At 36.6% G+C, this 10984-nt stretch overlaps 1 long non-coding RNA gene across 1 annotated transcript; it reads left to right on the top strand.

Moving 5' to 3' along the window:
• Positions 1–653: 653 nt before the first annotated feature.
• On the top strand, positions 654–4765 carry LOC140165571 (uncharacterized). The gene is made up of 3 exons (XR_011860739.1): positions 654–777; positions 2853–2933; positions 4694–4765. It is a non-coding gene; the product is annotated as an uncharacterized lncRNA (long non-coding RNA).
• Positions 4766–10984: the final 6219 nt, after the last annotated feature.

The following is a 10984-nucleotide window of genomic DNA, read 5'->3' as shown; positions in this document are numbered from 1 at the left end:
TCAATACCCATTAGATATAGCCATTGAATTTAAGCAAGAGTCTGTGGCACTAGCTATTCTAGGTAGTCGATAGTAAGTAATTCTAATTGTTTGAACTAATATCAATTGATATTCTATGATAAACGTCCCAACGCTTGCTAAATATCAAGCTGCTTTTAAGGTTAGATAGTTTTCGTTAGCTAAACGGGAAGAGTAGCTGTGACCTTGGAGTTAGTATGGTACGTATCAAAAATGTGCCGCTGTAGTGAGTAAAAAGGAAGCTGGCTAAATGGAGAGTCTTCAGGATGACCAGTGGCAACTTCGTACTCATTGAACTTAATGCTATGGGCTTAAATTAAATTAAATTAAAGGCACAGAAGGAGTGTGCACGTGAGATTATTCCAAACGGGTGGTCCTTAAATGCACGAAGAACTCTCTACCAATATGTGATTCTACCTCTTTTACTTACCTGCGATAAAGATGGCCGACGATTAAGATGATGCACATGCACAAACAGTATTTTCCCCCACTCTTAGCTGTTTTTAAAAATTAATACATAAAATCGTGAACAAAGGGAGAGAAAAGGGAAAAGGTATTTTGAATTTATACACCTTCCTTTCAGATCTTGTTTCCATTTTGTATTATTTATCTAGTTGGGAGATCGCAATGAATAATCGTGACGATAATGACCAATCTCCAATGCAACGCCTGATCCAGTATTGTCCAGAAGCTGCAATGAAAGTGTTGGATCAATGTGTTACAAGGTCATATGAGGATCAACATCATCCAGATCTGAAGGTAAGGACTTGTTATTATCCAAATTAATGATTTAAAGCTATATAGTAATTTGGCGAACATATTTTGTGTGATAAGAAATTGTCCTGAAATTCCTCACTATAAGCATTGAATTTACCTTACATCAATTATGATCGATATCCTACTACACAGATTGATATTGGCTCACCGTAGAAGTGATGATGATGTAACAGGATTAACTACCATAGCAATAGGATATTTTTTTAAACTTAATTTTGAACTAAACGGTCGGGGATACATGCGTTACGGTGTTGCCGGAAATATATAATGCATGTTTTTGTAGTTATGACTTGCCAAATTGACCTCGCTGTATGATCGAGGTGTTTCGACATTCGGTCGTTGAGTTTTAGGATTGGTATTGATTTTGGTCACGCGGTTTCCTATTATCCGGCATATGCTCTTGACTGACACACACTAGTGCCTAGTACCATAAAAATAAAATAAGATATAAGCGATGATAATGGAGATGATTTGATGATAAATTAGTTTAATTTAATAATAAGCATAATCCATACGTCTCACCTAGGCTCTCCCCTCACCTATAGTACCTCCTTTACCCATATTCCCTCTCCTCCTCTATCCAGTGTCTCCTTCTCCTCTCGTTTCACACCTACACTTTCCTCTTCCCTACACACTACTCCACTCCACTCTCGAGCTCCCCCCTGTTGGCCTTCTTTTCCCTCTTCTAATCCACTCTCTCCCCTCTGTTTCTCTTTCTCTCTCTCCCCCTAACAATATCCCACACGCACACTTTCTCTCCCGCTCTCTCCCACTTTCTCATATTTTGTTCGTGCAATAAATAACTTGAATGAATGTCTACTAGCCTATGTTGGAAGTCATAGAGATTCAAACGATCCTCTCACATGCGATATGCACATGAAAAGGTGTGTATACGTGTCTATTCTTTTTTTTTTTTCATATGCCAGTTTGCTCGAGCCCCAATCACGTCATTTAAATTATAATTTCTCGGCTTGCATCGTTTATTTCCGATCCTCGCATATATTAATTTGTGTTTCGCATTGTCTTACACCCTGCCAGGGTGAAGCATATAGGCCGCCTCCTTCATTATTTAATATATAATTGGCCGCTGAGACACAGTGAGAGAGTTATCATGGGGACTTAAGTTGAGATTGCCCGAGTACCGACTGTGAACTCAGGTTGTACAGTGTTAAAGCTCTGGACCGGTAATCCAGCGACCGGGGTTCAATCCCCGCTGAGTCCTGATTTTTTCTCTCTCAATATTTTCATATGCCAGTTTGCTCGAGCCCCAATCACGTCATTTTAAATTATAATTTCTCGGGCTTGCATCGTTTATTTCCGATCCTCGCATATATTAATTTGTGTTTCGCATTGTCTTACGCCCTGCCAGGGTGAAGCATATAGGCCGCCTCCTTCTTCATTATTTAATATATAATTGGCCGCTGAGACACAATGAGAGAGTTATCATGGGGACTTAAGTTGAGATTGCCCGAGTACCGACGCGTCTGTGAACTCAGGTTGTACAGTGGTAAAGCTCTGGACCGGTAATCCAGCGACCGGGGTTCAATCCCCGCTGAGTCCTGATTTTTTCTCTCAATATTTTCATATGCCAGTTTGCTCGAGCCCCAATCACGTCTTTTTTAATCTCGGGAGGAAATATTTCGATTTCACATGGAAATAATCCTAGGATTATTTGACCATCTAAACCACGCTTTCAAATGTAGGTTGACTTTTGAAATTTAAACACTTCTTTTGTATACTTGGATCAGGTAACTTCAAACTAAGAGATTCTGTAGTCACACGATTATATAACAAACCGAAACTGCTTTTCAGTTTCTAACAAAATGTACAGACAAAGGTATCGGTAATAACGTCAGTCAAGAGCTTAGGTAGGATAATAGTAAACCGCATGACCAAAACCAATCCTAAAACTCATAACTTGAAACGTCCGACTGAAGTTATATTGTGGTGTAAATTTGATTGTGTCTGATGCAGTTGCGTTCGTATCTAAGTGAGAACCTCGCCTAACGCGGTGTCTTTGTTTTGTCCATCCATTTCATTTTCATGCAATACATTAGATAACGTATGACTTCAAGTATGTCGACCCTGGGCCCGATGACCCATCATCGATGAAAGGTGGAAGAAAGATTGCTTTAGAGGTGAGATTGCAATTCAGGGTCATACAGATCAACTCTTTTATATTTATCCATTCCGGTTCGATTTTACCAAGACAATTTTGTATTTATTTTATTTAGAGTGGGAGCTAGTGGGGTTCCTCTGACTTTGCACCGTTTAGCTCTCACCATTGACGCGTGACCTCTACAAATGATGTATGTTGGAAGAATGGGCACTTGCCTAGTTAACATCACTGTGTGAAAAATAACCAGCCAATATTTAACTTATTCTCCAAACTTCTAGCAAATATATTTCTCTAACATGACCTAAAATTACAGCTAGGTTAGATGTTCAGAAATAGTCGCACTTTTGTAAAAATATGAGTGAGGGCAAGGCATAGCTAGCCAACTCCCCGTGTTAATTGAATGGAGATTTGACCGAAAATATTGGTATCGGACCGCTCACTTCTGAAGGATGCCACAACAAAACGGTACAAGCTACATTTAAACTATTCTCTGGCAATCATTATGATGAGTTTCTTATATAGTATGCCGAAATTGGGTACTGTAGGTGATTGACAAAGGGTCGCACTTTTCTGATAAATAAGTGACAGTGAACATGAAATATCAGCGCCCATAAACCCAAGTTAGTAGCTAGTTAGTGGAGGCCGTCACGGGACTGATTATTGATTATTGAAGTGCCTTATTAATAGATACGCACGATTTAGGGCAAGAAAAACAAACCGGGACACTTTTGGAGACATCATCATCATCATCATCATCATCATCATCATCATCATCATCGACATCATCATCATCATCACTTTCTACATTTTTTCTAAACAACATAGGGCCTACCGTTTTAATAAGATTTTTTCTTGAAATGCATGTAACTATAATTATTGTTTAGAGCGTGATGAAATAAAACATCACGATTTTCATCACAAAACAAATATAATGCATAAGAAATCGTTTGTTTTAGAGCGTGATGATGAAATAAAACATCACGGTTTTCATCACGAAACAAAGTAATACATAAGAAATCAATTTTCGTGAGTGATGAAATAAAACATCAAAATTGTCATCACGAAACAAAGTACTACATGAGAAATCGTTTGTTTTAAAGCGTGATGAAAAAAAACATAACGATTTCAATAACAAAACAAAGTAATAGGCCTACAAAAAAAATACATTTTTCGAGAGTGATTAAATAAAACATCACGATTTTCATCACGGAACAAAGTAATACATAAGACATCGTTTGTTTGATTGCAATCAACCGCGACAGTTCGTCTCACACACATAGCAATGCACTGCGATCAAATAGGTTGATGACAACATTTGATTGAATGGACTGCACTGCGCCATGATTACGTGCACCGGTTCAAATCCTTTGTTTGGAGCCAATCAATAATTTCACGTACAGCCTCTATGCAAATTAGAGTTTACACACGCTGCAGCTGGGGTAATCGACCGAAGCTGGTTGCCGTTAGTGAGCGAATGCATGAGCTTATTTGCTTTACTGAATCGATTTACTGGATTAATTTCCTGTTAACTGGGTTTAATGCCACAAAGGTCGAATCGGGCTTGCCATGGACCATAAGTGCATCATGTACAAGATTAACGTCTATCGTCATTATTCAAAGTAGAATGCAAGTAGGAAGCCAGCTGATGGGGCTGTGCAATGTTTATAAGCGCTGGGGTAAAATGAGGGGGGGTGTGTATTTTGGCAAGGGGGTAGGCATGTGTTAAGGGGGAGAACAAGAATTTTTTTGCCAGTGACAAGTTGAAATTCTACATTTCAGACAATGGTTGAGTGGGGTCGTGAAAAACTCCTGGGTCATGAGTTATCACAAAGCGTCTTAGTAAAGAAATGGTGAGTAATCTAAGTAACTAAGGACATTTTGGTTAAAAGTACGTTCTAAACTTTTGATGAGATTTGAAAGCAAGTTGAGTGTATTGTCATATTTTGTCAACTGTATAATAAACTGTTCAGACAGATGTGACTTAATACACACATATTGTATTAATTATACTTACAACATTCAGTGGCGGCGGAAGCATTAAAATTTAGGCATATATTTTTAGCGTATTTTGTGCCGGTTTCCTTGTGACATTTGCGCGCGAAAATTGTTTTCAAATACAGACTATTTTGACCAAAACGAAGGTAACATTTGGTATTTGACGCAAGAAGAGCGCAAAATTGTGCAATTTTATCATATTTTTGCCCCAAATACGGTGTTTTTGCGCTAAAATGGAAGATGCACCCTACAAACCACATGGCAATTATTTCTTTATTCCAGTGTTAAAAAATGGAGGTGGGAGGAGAGTTATGTGTCACCCCAGTCCCCCTCCTTCCTATGTCAATGTTGTTAATAATGTTTATCATAGATTATAAGCTTCTCCTCCTCTTTCATTCTTCTGGTTTTATACTCAGGACCAAATTCGCTGGCTGGTTTAACACATTCGACATGTTCTTCTACGCAAGTTTCTTGATGAATTTAATGATCTATGTAAACCTTAGTCATAAACTATCCATCTCAGTTCCAAAAGATTTTGAAAGAGGATGTCCTGTAGCGCCTCCTAACGAAACATACATCATAGGCAACGAAGAGGTAACATTAGTTATTATCATGATTATTGTGGGAATGTTTTAACATAGATGCTGGTTTTTATTTAATTTTATTTCACCATGTCCTTTGACAAACACAATTATTGGATTTCCGCTATATTAGAATCATCATAACGTCAAAAGTAAGAAAATACATTTTTTGTTTTACATACTTATTGACTTCTCTCTTATTTTGTATTTAAAGCCATAACATTTCTGTAAAAAATAGATTAGTATTTATTTTCCATAAAATGTTAGCCGAACAAGTGAGGTAAAGCATAGAGCACCCATGCATGTCCCGCGGTTGTAATACGGTACAATCATCGAGGTGTGTGTGTGTATCCCGCACGCCGTGTACGTACTGTGCATACGTGTTCGACTAATATTTCCATCGTAATAATAAAACGCCGGTTTCATCGTTTTATTCAAAATCTCGTATTTTGACAAAACTACAGCACCTAAAGTCTTGATTTTTGCAGAGTATCTTAATTACATTACAATAGTGTAAAAACCAAATTTAAAATTTTTTTTGAGGGCGTTTTCCTCAGCAAAATTTATAATATGGCTTTAATTTTGCTCTTAGAATTTGTTTCATTTCTACATCATTTTTATGTCTGTAAAATTTCTTCAAAATGAGAAAAACAAATCTTTGTGTGTGTGTGTCTTTGGGGGATATTGGGGACTCCAGTTGGATTCCAGTGGTGATTGGTAGAGATTTATAGCATAATGTTTTATTCCACCAAAACATATTTTCTGGACTAGTCCTTTGAACTTCATATTTACGATATACCTGTCGGATCATCTATAAAATAAGCTATGGAGGGAAAGCAGTCCCGGCGCCACGGGGGGGGCATGGGGAAATGCCTCCCAATCAGAACTCTTGCCCCCATGTTTCCCCCAGTAAAAACCCAAAATTACACTTCGCCCCCATGCCCCCCCCACCCGGAAAACATTCCTGGCGCCGCCACTGAGAGCCAATATATATTTTTCATTTGAATGGGTGAACGAAAGTCATAGAAGTAACGGCTGCCTCATGTTAGACTTTAAAATTGCATTTACAGAGGATTTCAAAAACGTGACAAGTGTTTATTTCATGAAGCATTGGGTTTTGAGATTGTTCACCATTGTTATAAAATTGGATGGTTTGAACCCATCCAACACAGTCCAAAGATTCTGAAAACATAATAGTAATGATAAAACTTGCTCCTTGAAACATCTGAAGACCCACAACTCTCAGACTTAACACCTTGTTAACAGTGTTAACAATATTTTGCTAACAATGAAAAAGGCAGCTATTCTATATACGACTGTCTTGCACTCACAATGCGAATTGTTTTCATGCGTATTTAGTTCAATCCCGTCATCTTGCATCATGTTGGATTTTTTTCATATAGTCTACACCTGAGTCTATACCTGTTGATGACTGGCAGCGCATCGTAGATCTACGGCTTGCAGGGTTGCAATTTTATCTTATCTTCTTCGTCTTATTAAAAGTGCTTGAAGATATTGCTGAATTGTATTGGAAGGTATGTTTAATACTTAAAGCCATAATAATTATGTGATTTGTATAAAGAATATATTACTATTTAAATCTTAGTTTTCACTGATCACAATGTCCCCTTTTACTTTAGAGCCAAACAAATGAGGTAAAACTAAGAAAATTGCTATTTCATTCCAGCGAATACAATGCGTGTATTAGGTCGTCGATAAATTTCAATTTTCCCCCAAAAGACTCATATATTATATATTTTTGTTTGACAAATGCAGATATTTTATTCACGACTTAAGCTTGAGCGCATGCCGTCAATTACTGAATGTGCTGAATGTGATTAAGCCATCAGCTCCAGTCGTGAGTAAAATTTCTGGATTTTTCAAGCAAAAATATGCAATATTATAACAATATCAACAATATTTCATTTCTGATTCATTTATGGGTTACTGAAAAGTGTAGTATGTGCTATGCGTGATACGTTAATGCATTGGTAGCTTATCCAGACAGGAAAGTTTAATCATGTCTGCCGGCAAATATATAGCATATTCATAATACCCTTCCACCATCAGTATTCTAATAGAAAATGTTGGGTAGAAACAATACCTCACGTTGAAATTACTGTACAATGTTGAGTTTATTGTCTAACCCCCCCCCCCGTAACCCCCCACCCCACCCCCCCACACACACACACACATACACCCACACAATGTCCGATATGATGACGAGGTCTATACTGATTTCACGAAAAAGTGACTCAATCTACATACACTCTAAATTTTGCAACGGATAATGTAGTTGTGACAAATGGTTGAACCGATTGTTGCACATACTTTGAATAAACCTATGAACATATATTGCCTATATTACAATATAAATTTAATTAAGCAGCCATAGGCATGATAGGTGTAATCGTAATTGGTAAAAGTAATTTCTTGGCTATTTATACTGCACTAACATATAATTGTCCCGAAAATACAAACGCATATACTTTCGGGACAACTATGTGTTAGTGCACTTTGTCATTTGTATAAATTGTCTTGTAACAATCACGAGCCCTTTACCAAAAGACTAATTTTCACACATGTGGCCATTTAATGGTAATTATATCATATTTAAGCACTGCATGTACACATGTTTATTCAAAGTACGCAACATCAAGAGAATGCAACAAACGGTTCAACTATTTGTTCACAGCTACATTAACCGTTGTAAAATTTAGAGTGTAGAAGCGTTTCGAAAATCTTCTCTGAATTGTTTCGCTTTTTATTTAATATCACGGTTTTCTGTGCGTCCAAAGGGTTTTTTCCCCTCTTTTGTGAGGGGGTGGGGGGGGGGAAGGATGGGATTTGGAAGATACCTTTTATTTTATAAAGCAACGTTTTCTTAGTCTGAATGAGAATAAAAAGACGTATGTATTTTTTCCGAAAGAATTTTGTTACAATTACAATTCTTTGATCATGTTGGTAAGTTTATCGCAAATACCCGGTACAATGTAACGACCATATTTGGAATCAACATAAAAAATGCATTTTGGAGAAAATATCTCAAAACTTGAACATTTTATGTTGAAGCCGATAGCCAGAATGCAAACCGTTAAGCAATAAGAGATAGAATAATGTATATTTACTATGTTTTACTTGTAGAAATTCAGGTATTTTAGAAATTTTGAGAATTGGATGCACTGGATTCTCTATGTGTCTATCATAGCGTTCATATGGCCGCCATATTTTCCTCCGTGTGATATTAATTGGTGTTTTGGAGCATTGGGTTCATTTGTGGCTTGGATGAATTTCATTTTTGTTCTGCAAAAGTAAGTCACATATACATGATTACGTTACACCCACCTCCAAAAATTTGTCACATTTCACCAAAGTTTATTTATGGAAGTACAATAAAGAATATATTTATCATTGGATTATAAAGGGGGATATTGTAACGTCAGCTTTGTGACTATCATTATGCAAAGGTAAATCACACGATACTGCAGGTAATCGATGTAAAGTCACATATTGTTCTCATCCCGTTCTAAATTATAGGTCAAAAAAAGAGTGTTTACTTGTCCTCCACCGACCGACCCTATTAAATCGGGAAAATCTGAAGAAAAAAAAAATTTTGTTTTACTGTAGAAATGAATACCGACCCTAATTTTGGAAATTCCAGAAAAAGTTGGTTTTTTTGACATCTTGAAAAGTTTTTTGTACAGTTTCTACACACTTCTAAACTGTTTTAGAACGAAGCATGAGTACCCGGGGCTACACGAAGTGCGACGACCCGGGAGTATTAGTTTGAAATAAAAATGTTCCGCATTTTTTGTAAATGATTCAAACCATTACTGACATATCAAATGTGCACTATTTTTACAGATATGACTTCTTTGGCTTGTATGTGACGATGTTTTTCACAACACTGAAGTCCTTGCTGAAGGTCAGTTAGAAAAGATGCCACTTGGTTATAAAGTTTTGGAAAGGGTATAGACATAGACCATATAATATAGAGGGCAATAGACTTACAAAATAAGTGTAATTACTATGGTTACGGTTTGGTAAACCTCAGCAGTAGATAATAACTTTGAGTCCGTCTGGTTCTTGCGTATACGTTACAAGTATTGCGTGATCAATTATTTATTCATTATTGTACGTTGCGAGTATTGCGTGATCAATTTACTCAGGTATCTCATTTGCATCATTGTGACATACCAACACACAATAGGATAGCGGATTTATTAGCTTTTTAATGGATAACTACGTTTACAGCACAGGTTACTAAATTCGGATAAAACAAATTAGGCTAAACATGTTAAAGGGAAAGAAATAATTGACTCCAAATTGACTAAACATGTCAATCACGATTGTGTCTTAAAGTATAAATTATTGTAAGTGAGCGTTTCGAAATTCACTCAGCAATGTAACTTAATTAACAGCGACTTGATATTTCTATCGTCTTCAGTAATGTGAAAACAAGTAAAATGAAGATTAATGGTTTGTTTTATTACAGGCGATGGTGGTGTATTTGTTTTTCATTGTTGGTTTCGCGATATCCTTCTTCATATGCTTTTATGATACTAGTGTGAGTATTTAAAAAGATTTCATTGCAAGTCTACACCTATTAATTTACAGTTTTACAGTGCAATTACGGTGTTCTCGACGCAAAAAAACCCGTTATGTGCAATAACCATACTTCAAGTTTTAACCTCCTGAAACAAAAATAAGTTAGCCTTGTAATGAAAAAATTGTCTTTAAAATAGAAATTTCAAACTAGTAAATACTCATATAGTTTCAGGGAAATTAAAATAGTCTCAAATTATCCGTCTTGACAACTGAAAGCAAATCAGTCTTGCTATACGGAGCCTAGGTTGAATGTTATGACCTCTGAACTGTCAAGGTTATCTCTCATAATTCTCGCTATTCGCAATAAGGGCGCCGCCAGCGGTTTGCGATGTAATCGTGATGTATCGTGATGTATCATGGGAAGGTCGACATCAAGTCCGCGCAATACGAATATTACCATGCTATTACATAGGAACACGTGACAATATTTTTTAGTTTGTCAATATAACGGTATTACACGCAAATCGATAGAGAAAAAATTAATTGTGCACATTTCAAATCACATTATTAAGTATTATTGAGTATCGATTCGCGTGTAACACCTTTATTTTGACAAACTAAAAAATATTGTCACGTGTTCCTATGTAATAGCATGGTAATATTCGTATTGCGCGGACTTGATGTCGACCTTTTCCCATGATACATCACGATTACATCAACGCTGGCGGCGCCCTTATTGCGAATAGCGAGAATTGCAAATTATACATTTTTTGGTATTCATAATGATCATTAAAGACGATTAAAAATTTGAACTATATAAAATTACCGTTGTACCCTTTGACATATACCTCATTAATTAACACATGATCATTGACTTTTTTTTATTCCTGAGGACGAGACCAACAGCTTGTGATCTTTGACAACTTGATCATTTCTTTTTCAAATT

This window comes from Amphiura filiformis, chromosome 1 (genome assembly GCF_039555335.1).
Source record: "Amphiura filiformis chromosome 1, Afil_fr2py, whole genome shotgun sequence".
Lineage (NCBI taxonomy): Eukaryota > Metazoa > Echinodermata > Ophiuroidea > Amphilepidida > Amphiuridae > Amphiura > Amphiura filiformis.
This window is presented reverse-complemented; position numbering and strand designations above follow the sequence as displayed.